Source organism: Tupaia chinensis, unplaced genomic scaffold, assembly GCF_000334495.1.
Source record: "Tupaia chinensis unplaced genomic scaffold, TupChi_1.0 Scaffold000381_1, whole genome shotgun sequence".
In the NCBI taxonomy this organism is placed as follows: domain Eukaryota; kingdom Metazoa; phylum Chordata; class Mammalia; order Scandentia; family Tupaiidae; genus Tupaia; species Tupaia belangeri.
The window spans coordinates 2853963-2866603 of record NW_006159883.1 but is presented as its reverse complement, the minus strand read 5'-3'; the positions used below and the strand labels follow the sequence as shown (position 1 = coordinate 2866603).

Here is a 12641-nt window from a genome sequence, read left to right as displayed (position 1 = left end):
TCATTTCATCTTATTCACAACGTACTAACAGCCTCTCATAACACTTCACTTTCCAAATATTTTTGAGCCCACTGAGAATATAACTTGTAAATTTTTCTTGCCTTTCAGAATAAATTAATCAGTTTAAGAAGTTATGGTTCTTTTCAAGTCAATGCCCTTTACTTTTGTGCATTAGTGCCTTTTTATAACATACTGATTTTTTTAACTTTATTTGCTTTGGTTTAAAATTGATTGACACTTGGCATTTCCTTTAAATAGAGTATCAAATTTTTCTTCTCCATTTTTTTTTCTTTTTCCCTCTGAACTACACCTAAAATAAATTTTTCATAGTGTGCAAAGTTCTACCCTATGCCTTTACCATCCTAATCTAGGTTGTCATATGCAATGTTAAACTTTCCTTTTATTTTCAGTCTTTCATATAATTTTATTTTCTCCCTTCAACCATGATAATGTGATATCCAAATTTTGTCTTAACTGGTGGGTCTGTAAACACAGGTTTATCCATCCCACTGACTGGCAAGGCAAATGCTGCTTCTTGGAATCATCACGGTATGGATCCTCTGGTTATCCAACCCAAGTCATCCCCTTGCCTGGCTTTATCTTCACTATATTGTGTGACCACTTCATTGAATCTCATTCCAGACTTTAACTTTTCCATGGCTTCCATAATTTTGCTGTGTTTTTTTCACATAAAATGTGTCTGACCTTTACTGCATTGCCACCACCTTTGGGACCCTGTGACTTCTTGTCAGCAGTATTACTCCCAGGTGCCGCTCCCTCTTTACCCCCCTTTCCAGAACCACTTTTTCCTTTGGGTGGCATCTTGAAGACTTGCTGATGAACAGTCCAAACTTTCCTTTTGATGGTGCAAATCATGGAATATTAAAGAGGTCCACTTGGTATTCTCTAAATTGTTTCTTTAGAAGCCTAACATCTCACCCCCATCTTTTCCCATCTGTCTTGAGAAGTGTAGTGTGTGCATAGATATATAATGACAGAGGTAGGGGTACCGATGAATCAGGACTATAGCTTATGTTAGTCCAGAAGTTATTTCACATGGACTTTAAGAAAGACCTCCCTGTTTTGTTCAAAACAAAATGAAACTGAGGGTATATCTAAATATTTCTCTGTTATTTGGGGGCGCTGTTTATCCTCTTCTGATTCCAAAGGCATTCTATGCAATAAATGATCCAAAACTGTGGTTCGTATTGGCTTCTCTCAATAATAATTAGCATTAAACATTCTGAACAAATCTGAAAGTATCTTCTCTTATTTTTATTTTTTTCCTTTTCATCTTCTTCTCCATGCTCTTGCTCATCTTTACACATACATTACACATACATTCTTTCTCTCTATTAGTAATTGATAGTATTATGTATTGGTGTGTTTCACTATTATAATTGGAAGTTGATAGAAATCCTTTTAAAAAGCCTAATTCAAATTATATTTAATAGAAAGGGTTGCACTACACTCTAAAGCACTTAATAAAGAACATTTTTTATTTTAAGTATTTATATTATAAACTAGATTATTAAAAATCTTCATTGGGTATTCCACTGGTGAGATAAGAGGGCCTATATTTGGCTTATTATTCAGGTATTTATATCTCTCTGTTTGCTCTGGAACATCCCAGCTATGCTGTTGTGTTGGCAGAGTTATTAATGGTACTTCTTTCACTCCCAAAAGTTCTTTGACTTGCATGATAAATTTCATGGTCACCCCATTTAAGACCATGAGATATGATTTAAATATGAGTCATCTGTGCCTGGAGGCATTATTCATACTCAAGGCCATCTACTAACTTAATATCATTTCATAATTTTAAAGGAATTAAACTTGAACAGGTGAAGATTATAGTTAATTAAATAAGCCACAATGCAGTTACAAACACCCTAATCCTGCTCACATGACAAATGAATGGGTCATGCCACCAACAATATTCAAAGCAGATTGCTAAACTCTAATTGAGAGGGTAATATTTCATGTATCATAGTTAATAATGTAACACTTGAGTCTTTGTTCTTTTTAAATTTTTTTTTTATTTACTTCTTCCATGAACAAAAGAAAGAGGCAGAGAGACAACCCCCTCAACAGAGTCTTGACATTTCAATTCTCCTCCAGGTTCAGCCAGCCCCGGACCATGGGTACACAAGTGCCCAGAAGACTCATGGTTTTCAGACACAAACCCAGAACCGACCCATGTGGATTAGCTTCATAGAGCATTTTTATTATCACTGAAAAACCATTCGGCCCCATTTGTTTGTTCTTTAGTTCTTAAAATATTAGATGGGTCTCATTGCTTCAGGTATTATAGTTGTTCCAGATTTAAAGTCCCTATTCCCATTATAGCTTTATATGCTACCATGCACAGAGAAGGCCTTGACAGAGTCTACCTATTACAGGCTTATACACATGAAACCTTAACGGCAGAATTTATGTAAAACAATTGATAACTTTCAATGTACATCACCCAGCATACATAATAGTAATTAGATAAAATGTTTAGATTAAGATCAAGATAGATAAAATCCCAAATAATCTAAACATATCTCAAATCATCCAAATGTCCAATTGGCAATTTTGCTAATGAAGAACTTTTGTTTTTGGAGAAGTTACTTAACTTCACTCATCATCATTTTCCTTTCTATAAATGGTTAAAACACCAATATTTTTTGTTTTCTAGAAAAATAAAATATAAATGTAAATCACCTAATAAAATCATTGATACCATCTATTTATAAAATGTTAGTGATATTGTTTAAAGAAAGTTAAAGAAAGAAGAAAAATGCCGATAGAGTGAGGAAAAAGGAAGGGCCATTCACCTGTAGCTTAAGTTATTCCATAAGTTATTAAGACTGATGATCTTAATTTAGGGTTTCATTGAGATCCTTTTATTCTTTACAACCATAGAATTTCCTACACTACTTTTATGGGATCTTCAGTTTGAGTATTTAGCCTCACACTTAGTGAAGCTTCCAAATTTTATAAATGTATTTTTATTTTATTATTTATTATTATTATTTTAAACATTCGATTACTATACATCATTTGGCTTGTAAAAAGAATTTACCCAACATGAAATACTTCTCAGACCAGTCCAGTTGAGAATACTATACATGTTATCTTAACAGGTAATAAACCATATCTGTGTCCCACAAACATCATGCCTCTTTGTTTTTTCTCCCTGATTTCCTTTCCTATACTTTTCCCTTTCTCCCACCTCATTCCACACTATCTTCAGGGTCCATAACTATTGTCACTGCTTTTAGGCCTTCCAGTATTTCAGTCTCTACCACCGAGTGCAAATAGTCAGCATACAGTAAGTGGATACATACAGAATCTTTCTTTCATACTCTGGCTTCCTTAACTCAGCAATAAGTCTTCCATATTTGGCCACTTTCTATCAAATTCCAGGGTCTTACCTTTTTTTTTAAGACTGAGTAGTATTCCATGGAGTATATGAGCAACACTTTTTCAATTCATTCATGCGTTCATGAACATTTGGGTTAGTTCATGTCTTAGCAATCGTAAATAATGCTGCAATAAACATGGATGTGAAAGCACTTTTTTAACAGCATTCTCCCGTCTGTTGGGTAGATACACAGAGGTGGGATTACTGGATCAAATGGTAGTTCTGTTTGTAGATCCTTGAGGAACCTTCATATTGCTTTCCACAGTGACTAGAACAATTTACGTACCCATTAACAGTATAGGAGAGTACCCCTTGCACCACAATTGCACCAACATTTATCATTTTTTGTATTTTTAATCTTTATCATTCTGACAGAAGTTAGGTAATATCTCATTGTGGTGTTAATCTGCATCTCCCTTATGATGAGGGATGTTGAGCATTTCCACATATGCTTCTCTAGTTACCAGTCTCTTATCTGAGGCACAGTTTACAAAAATATTCTCCCATTCCAAAGGTTGTTGATTCACATTAATTACTGTATCCTTTGCTGTGCAGAAACTTCTTAATCTGATATAATTCCACTTGACTAATTTAGGAATTATTTCAGTGCTTTGAAAGTCTTATTTAAGAAGTCTTTGCCTACTCTAATTTCTCCCAGTTTCCCCAGTATTTTACATCAGTAGTTTTATAGTTTGAGGTCAAAGGTTCAGATGTTTGATCCACTTTAAGTTACTTTTTGTTAATGGTAAGCAATGGGGATCCAGTTTCATCTTTTTGCAGGTGGATACCCAGTTTTTCCAGCACCATTTGGTAAAGGATTTTTCCTTTTCCATTGGATTAACTAGCATTCTTTGTCAAAAATAAGTTGCCTGTAAGTTTTGGGGTCCCTAATCTATTCCATTGGTCCACCTGTCTGTTTTTGTGCCAATATTATGCTGTTTTGATTATCACAACTTTTGGAGTCAGGGAGTGAGATGTTGCCCACTTCACTCTTCTTGTGCAGGATTGCTTAGGCAATATGAGATCTTTTATGATTCCAGACAAATTCTATTACTGTCTTTTCTAGATATGTGAAGAATGTCTCTGGTATTTTGATTGGAATTGCATTAAATATGTACATTAATTTGGGTAGCATAGCCATTTTGATTATATTAATTCTTCCAATTCAGGAACATGGGATGTCCTCCCATTTTCTGTGGTCATTTTCAATATCTTTTTTTAGATTTTCACATTTTTCTTTGTAAAGAACTTTGACTTCCTTAGTTAGGTTTATCCCTAGGTATCGTTTTTAGAATAATTATTTATTTAATTTTATTTATTCATTCATTTATTTTTATTTGACCAGAGAGAGACAGAGAGAGTGAGAGAGAAAGTGAGAAAGCAAGCAACCAGGTCCAGGACTCAAACCATGGTCAGCCACATGGGAGTGTCCAGCACCTTAGTCACCATGCCTCCTGCTGGTCCCCTATTAGGTATCTTATACATTTTGTGGCTATGGTAAAAGTGATTCCTTTCTTCAGATCTAGGTCATTACACTTGTTGTTTGTATATAGAAATGCTATAGATATTTGGATGTTGATTTTGTATCCTCACACTTTATTGTATCATTTATTACGTCTAGAAGTTTTTTCATGGAAACCTTTGGATATTTTAAGTATACCATTATGTCATCTGCAAATAATTTCAACTCTTCTTTGCCTATTCAAATGCCTTTTATATAATTATCTTTTCTGATTTCATTGGTAATACTTACAGTACTATATTGAAAACCAGTGGAGAAAGTGGACAGCCTTGTCTAGTACCAGTTTTTAGTAGAAAGGCTTTTAGCTTTTCCCCATTCAGTATGTTAGCTATAGGTGTTTCATAGATGGCTTTTATTGTATTGAAGAATGACCCTTCTATACCAATCTTGCTAAGAGTATTAATCATAAAGGGATGGTATATTTTATCAAATTCTTTCTCTGCATCAACTGAAATGATCACTTTTCTTTCTGTTAATATGGTGTACTCTGTTTATGGTCTTGCGTATGTTGAACCACCCTTGCATCCTGGCATAAAGCCTACCTGTTTGTGATGAATAATCTGTTTTATACATTGTTAGCTATGATTTACATGGTAATCCAGCAACATAGCCAGTATGGCAACTGCTGGTCCCTACAGTATCTTGTTCAGAATTTTTGCATCTATATTCATCAATAATATTGGCCTGTAATTTTCCTCTTTTGTCATGTCCTTATATATTTTGGGAATGAGGATGATGGAAGCTTTATAAAATGAATTTGGAACATTTCTTTTGGATCTTTAGAAATAATTTCAGAATATGGATTAACTCTTTCTTTAAAGTTTTGTAGAATGCAGAAGTGAAGCCATCTGGACCTGAGCTTTTCTTTCTTGGGAGCTGTTTAGTAGTGATTCAGTCTCCTGGCTTGTTATGGGTCTATTCTGGTTTTCTGTGTCCTCCTGATTCAATATTGGTAAATTATATGCATCCAGAAATTTATCCATCTCTTCCAAGTTCTCTTGTTTGTTGGCATATACTCACTCATAGTATCCTCTAATAATATTTTGTATTTCTATTATGTCTGTTGTAATGTTGCCAGTTTCATCACATATTTGATTTTTCTCTTTCTTTCTTCTTCTTTATCAGTCTAGCCAGTTGTGTGTCAATCTTGTTAATCTTTTTAAAGAATCAGCTTTTTCTTTGATTTATTTTCTGTATGGTTCATTTATTTTCTATTTCATTTATTTCTGCTCAAACTTTTATTATTATTATTATTATTATTATTTTTGCCTGGCATTTGTTGTTGTTATTTTTCCAATTCCCTGAGGCATGATGCTAGCTTGTCTATTTGCCACCTCTCTATCCTTTTCTTATGTGCATTAATTGCTATGAACTTCCCTCTTATGACTACTTTTGTCATGTCCCATAGATTATGAAAACTTGTGTACTCATCATTTCAGAACTCATGTACTCATTATCATTTGTTTCTATAAATTTTTTTTATCTCAGACTTAATTTCTTCAGTAGTTAAGAAGTCATTGAGAAGTAAGTTGTTCAATTTCCATGTGTCTGTGTATTTTCGAGGATGTTTCTTTTCTTTCTTTCTTTTTTTTCTTTTTTTGGAGAGGTTTTCGCTATAGGGCGCGTGCACTCACCAGGCAGACAGAGAGAGACAGAGAGACAGAAAGCGAGAAATCACCCCCCAGGGGGGAAGGTCATGACGCAATCCCTTCTCCTTCAATCTCCTCTCTCTCAGGATCTTGGGCACACACACACACACGTGCCCAGCATGAGTTAAAGCCACCGGGTCCAGGACACGAACCGCAGTCGACTACGTGAGAGTCCAGCGACATAGCCATTACGCTAACTGCTGGTTCCCAAGGATGTTTCTTGAAATTAATCTTAAATTAAATTCCATCATAATCAGAAAAGATGCTGGACATAGTTTCTATGCCTTGAATTTGTAAAGGCTTGATTTGTGTCCTAACATATGGTCATGGTCAGTCTTTGAAAAGGTTCCATACTGGGGTGAGAAAAGTGTACATTTTGTGGTCTTACAGTGAAAAGTTCTATAGATATCTATCAAGCCCATTCAATTTAAAGTATTACTTAGGTCCTGTATCTCTCTATTTACTTTTTGCCTGGTAGATCTGTCTATAGGAGATAATGTGGTGTTGAGATCCCTAACAATTAAAATGTTGCTCTTTATCTCTCCTTTTAGCTCCAGCAGTCTTTCCTTCACATATTTAGGTGCTCCTGAGTTGGGTGCATAGATATTTATAAGTGTTATGTCTTCTTGCTGGATTATCCCATTTACTATTATATAATGCCCTTCTTTTTCTCTTTTTACAGTCTTTGTCTTGAAGCCTATTTTGTCTGAAATCAGTATCGCTACTCCAGCCCTTTTTGATTTCCATTTTCATGCAGTATCTTTTTCCAGCCCTTCACTTTTAGTCTATGTATATCTTTATCCATAAGGTGAGTTTCTTGTAGGCAACTGACAGAGGGTTGCTGTTTTTTTTATCCATTAGGCCAGTCTATGTCTCTTAATTGGAGAATTTAATCCATTGACATTCAATGTTATTATAGATATTTTTGGACCTGTTTCTATCATTAAGTGAGCCATTTTCTTGGTCCCATTTTGTTCTCTTGTAACTGTCTGTCTCACATTTTAGTTTATGTGCTATAGCACTCCCTTTAGAAGCTCTTGAAGAGTTGGTCTGGAGTTGGTAAATTCCTTTAGATTTTGCTTATCTGAGAATGTTCTCTTTTTTCCCATATGAAAGATAATCTTGCTGGGTATAGTTTTCTTGGTTGAAATTGTTTTTCATTCGACACTTTGACTATATTTCCCCATTCTTTCCTAGCCTGCATTGTTTCTGGTGAGAGATCCGATGTTAGCCTGATGGGGTGATCTTTGTAAGTAACTTGATGTTTCCCTCTTGACAACTTTAGTATCTTGTCTTTGTTGTTTTTGCCAATCTGGCTATGATGTGCCTTGGAGAGGATCTTCTTGGGTTGATTCTATTGAGGCCTTATGTACTTCTTAAGTCTGGATACTTGAATGCCTTTCTAGGTTTGGAAAGTTTTCTTCCAGGATTTTATGGAATAAATTATCAATACCCTTATTGTTTTCTTCCTCTTGTGTGATATCAGTTATCCAGATGTTGGGGCACTTGATGGTATCCAGTACTCCTCATATATTATCCTCATTTTTCTTGGTTGTTTTCTCAATCTTCTTGATACTTTTTTCAAGGTCAGATGTTTTGTCTTCTACATTCGAGATTTGATATTATGCCTGATCTAATCTACTTTTAATACTTTCAAGGGAGGTTTTGATTTCCTGTATCACATTCTTCAATCCTAGAAGTTCCATCTCGTTCTTTTTATGGTGTCTATGTCTTCTTTCAAATCATGAAAGGACTTCCTCATCTCCTGGAACTCATTGTCTCTTTTCTCTTCCATCTCAATTAGTTTGGTCACTATAAATATTCTGAATTGCTTATCTGCCATGTCCATGACATCCATTGTGTTGACTGTGAGTGATGTGGGCTTGATTTTCCTTGGGTGAGAGACATTTTGTTGGTTGCTCATATTTTTTGAGCCTCTATGATTGTTCCTAGTCATTTGGTGATGTATATGTTCCTTCCTAACTTATTCAAGGTATCTCTGAGTGTTAAAAGATGTGCAGGATTAGAAAGTTAGTGATCTCTCTTCTGGTCTGCCTCTCTGATCACCAGTACCATGCACTGCTGTCACTGGTCTTGGGTGACCCTAAGTCCTTCCTGTTTCTAAGGAGTGGTAAGCCTTCAACTGAGCTAGTTAGCTTCACCTCAGGAGTTATTCAAAACACTGAAGTTCTGAGAGTCCAAAGGCAAGTGGGGAAGGGGCAGAGGATGAGCGATGGGTCCTGGCCATTAGCACCTACAGTCACAGGGAGCCTGGTGTTAGGCAATGCTGCTGGCTTGAACTGGTCTCCAGATGGGGTGAGGAGGGGTGTAAGTTTGTCTTAAAGTTCCAAGAAACAAACCCAAATTCCAGAGATGAATAGAGGCAGGGATGAGCTATGATCCTTGCCATTAGGGCCTGTAGCCACAGGCAGCCTGGTGTCCGGCAATGCCGCTGACTTGAACCATTTTGTATCACATTCTTCATCCTTAACAATTCTGTTTGATTCTTTTTTATGGTGTCTATTTCTTTTTTTCAAATTGTGAAAGGACTTTCTCATCTCCTGGAGCTCATTGTCTCTTTTCTCTTACATCTCATTTCGTTAGGTCACTACAAATATTCTGAATTGTTTGTCTGACATTTCGATGATTTCCATTGTGTTATCTGTGCATGATAAGGAATTCATGTTCTCCCTTGGGAGAGAGATTTTTTTTGTGTTGCTCATATTTCTTGTGCCTCTGCGATGGTTTCTAGTCATCTGGTGATCTATACGTTTCTTCCTAAATAATTCCAGGTATCTCCGAGTGCTCAATGGCATGCAGGAGTAGGCAACTGGCAATCTCTCTTCTGTTCTATCTCTCTGTTGCTCACCTTACATTGTTGTCACTGGTCCTGAGTTACCCAAAGTCCTCCCTGTTTCTAGAAAACAGGTGCACTTGAAATTAAGCTGCTAAGCTACAATTGAAGAACAAAAAAGAGATTGTGCTGGTGCATAATGTGTCGCTATAGAAAACACTGAAGCCCTAGGAGTTCAAAGTTGAGTGGGAGAGGGGATGAGCCACAGGTTTCAGCTGCTAAGCCCTCCAGCTGCAGGAGGCCTGCCATATGGCAAAGTCTTTCACTGGAATGACTTTTTGACTGGGGCAGGGAGGGCACAAAATCATCTCAAAGTCCCAAGCAACAAACCTGAGAATTCAAAGGCGAGTGGAGGAGAGGATGAGCCATAGGTCCCAACCATTAAGCCCTCCAGACACAGGCAACCTACCATATGGCAAGACCCTTCGTTGGAACATGTGTCTGGATGGGGCGGGGAGGGGCACAAGGTCATCTCCAGCAAATGTCTCAAGATGGAGATCAGTTTCTCATGAATCTATTCAAGTCATTGAGTTTATCACACCAAGCCTAATCAAATGCCAGAATCTTTGCTGGTTCATCTATTTCCCATGTGCTAGAGCCAAGACAGAATTCTCAGCCTCCAGTTAAACCCAGACTATCAAGCATCTCCAGTAGCAAAGTAGTTGTTGCAGATTATTTTAGTCAATGATACTTGCATTTGAGGATTTTTAACTGTTATCTCCTTATAGATATTTGTCTGTTAAGTATCAACAAAATGTAGGTTCTTCCACTTTACAATTCTGTGTTTGAATTTACAATTTGTATCCAGTTCTCCTATGAAATTTTGGAATTTAGCCAGTATCTTGGGTGAAAAGTAGGATTTGAGGTCCCTCTCTTCTCGAATTTTGTCACTCTAGTTCCATGTAACCACCAAAAGTTCTGCTGTTTAATGTGCCCCCCACAGCAACGCTCTTTTTAGGCTGGACCAGATTCTGAGTCCCTATGTCCAAAACTGACATCCTTTCCCAGAGACAACCTTAAATATTTGTAAGACTCTAGTCTATCTTGAATTGAACTGCCTCTGGTTCTTATTGGCTTGGCTATCTCTGATGTCTTATATATTATCTTTATTATTGATCTAGCTTTTCTAATTGTTTTCTATGGGAGCACTAGCCTAAAGCTAATTATACTATTCCCCTACAAGGTCTTTTGTAGGTTTCCTTGAATACAATACAAGTCTATTTATTTATTTATTTTTGGAGATGTTTTTGCTATAGGGCACATGCACTCGCCAGAAAGACAGAGAGAGATAGAAAGCAAGAAATCACCCCACAGGGGGGATGGCCACATTGCAATCCCTTCTCCTCCATTCTTCTCTGGGGATCTTGGGCACACACGCACACACGCCCAGTGTGAGTTTAAGCCACCAGGTCTGGGACTTGAACCACTGTCAACTACATGGGAATCCAGCGACATAGCCATTACGTCAACTGCTGGTACCAATACAAGTCTTAATAAAGATATCTAAGCTCTGGGAAGGCTGAGACATGTTTATGGATTGAATAGAGAGTAAAATTTTCCATTTGAACCTTCTAACATTTTTAATACAAGTAATCACCTTCTAGATCTTTCTATCTGTATCATTATTTATCTGTCTGTCATCCATCCATTCCTCCATCTTGCTTTCAGAGTGACTTTATAGTAACTAATGAAATGATAGTAAATAAAGAATGAAATTCAGTGCATGAAACCATGGACATAGCAAAGATCAGAATCAGGAAGATGATGTTTTCATTGTCTTCATGGCTAAATGAAAAATCAAAATGTGTGATAACTAATTAACTCCATAATCAAAAATTTTTGCTTAATCTTAGGTTAGTTACTTTATGTATGATACAATAAATAAAATATTTATAGCTCTTAACCCACTTAAATTTTTTAAGATTTTTGAGAGATTTTTACTATCGTTCATGTGTGCTTGCCAGAGAGAGACAGAAAGTGAGAAATCACATCTCAGGGAGGATATCATGCTGCAATCCCTTCTCCATTCTCCTTTTGGGATTTTGGACATGTATGCACATGTGCCTGGTATGAATTTAAACCTCCAGGTCCAGAACTCCAACTGTGGTCAACATGTGGGAGTCCAGCAACATAGCCATTATGCAACCTGCTGGTCCCATTTCTAATTATTTTACAATGTTCCACCAAGGTTTCTTTTTTTATTCACTATTTTTTTCTTTTAGCAAAATGTATAATCATTACATTTTTATTAACAATTTATAATAAAAAATGTGAAAAGACAATGTTGCATTATAAATGTATTTAAATATACAAATTTATTTTTGTTTATATAATCCTTTTCTTCTTAAAGAGACAAAGACACAAGGTTTGAAGAAAAGTTATCATTGGGAACCAGCAGTTAGCGTAATGGCTATGTCGCTGGATTCCCACGTAGTCGACCGCGGTTCGTGTCCCGGACCCGGTGGCTTAAAACTCATGCCGGGCGCGTGTGCGTGCGTGCCCAAGATCCCGAGAGGAGAATGGAGGAGAAGGGATTGCGGCATGACCATCCCCCCTGGGGGGTGATTTCTCGCTTTCTGTCTCTATGTCTCTCTCTGTCTGTCTGGCGAGCGCACGCACCCTACAGTGAAAATCTCTCCAAAAAAAAAAAAAAGAAAAGTTATCATTAATGCAGTTTAAATAATTGGAAAAGCCCATTGCTAAAATGGAAAGAAAAAGCAGAGTTTAAAGTGAGAAGAGATGAGGAAGGTAGAAATTAGATAATTAAGTAATAAACAATATTTCAAGGGTCAGCAGGTGGTGTGGAGGTTAAGACAGCCAGATCCCATGTGGCTAACTGTGCAGTTTGAATCCTGACCCCGTGACTTGAAAAAACATGCCATGCACTTGCATATGTGCCCAAAATCCTGAGAAGAGAATGGAGAAACAATTGCAGCATGGTCATTCTCCTTTAGGAGTAATTTCTTACTTTCCCTCTCTTTCCCTTTCTCTCTATCTCCCTGGAGAGTGCACATGTCCTGAAACAAATTAAAATAATGATTATAATAATAATAATTCAAAAGAGTGGAACAACTCTAAAAATCATTTATGATTGTATGAAAATACAAGAAGAAAGTTGACTGCCTTTACATTATGGGATCAATCTCCATATATCTTAAACTATTGAGATCTTGGTTCAAATACCAATTTCGTAAGTGCGTAATA

The 12641-nt window shown here is 36.6% G+C and overlaps 1 pseudogene; it reads right to left on the bottom strand.

Moving 5' to 3' along the window:
• Nucleotides 1–424: 424 nt before the first annotated feature.
• Nucleotides 425–843, bottom strand: LOC106735409 (peptidyl-prolyl cis-trans isomerase NIMA-interacting 4 pseudogene; annotated as a pseudogene).
• Nucleotides 844–12641: the final 11798 nt, after the last annotated feature.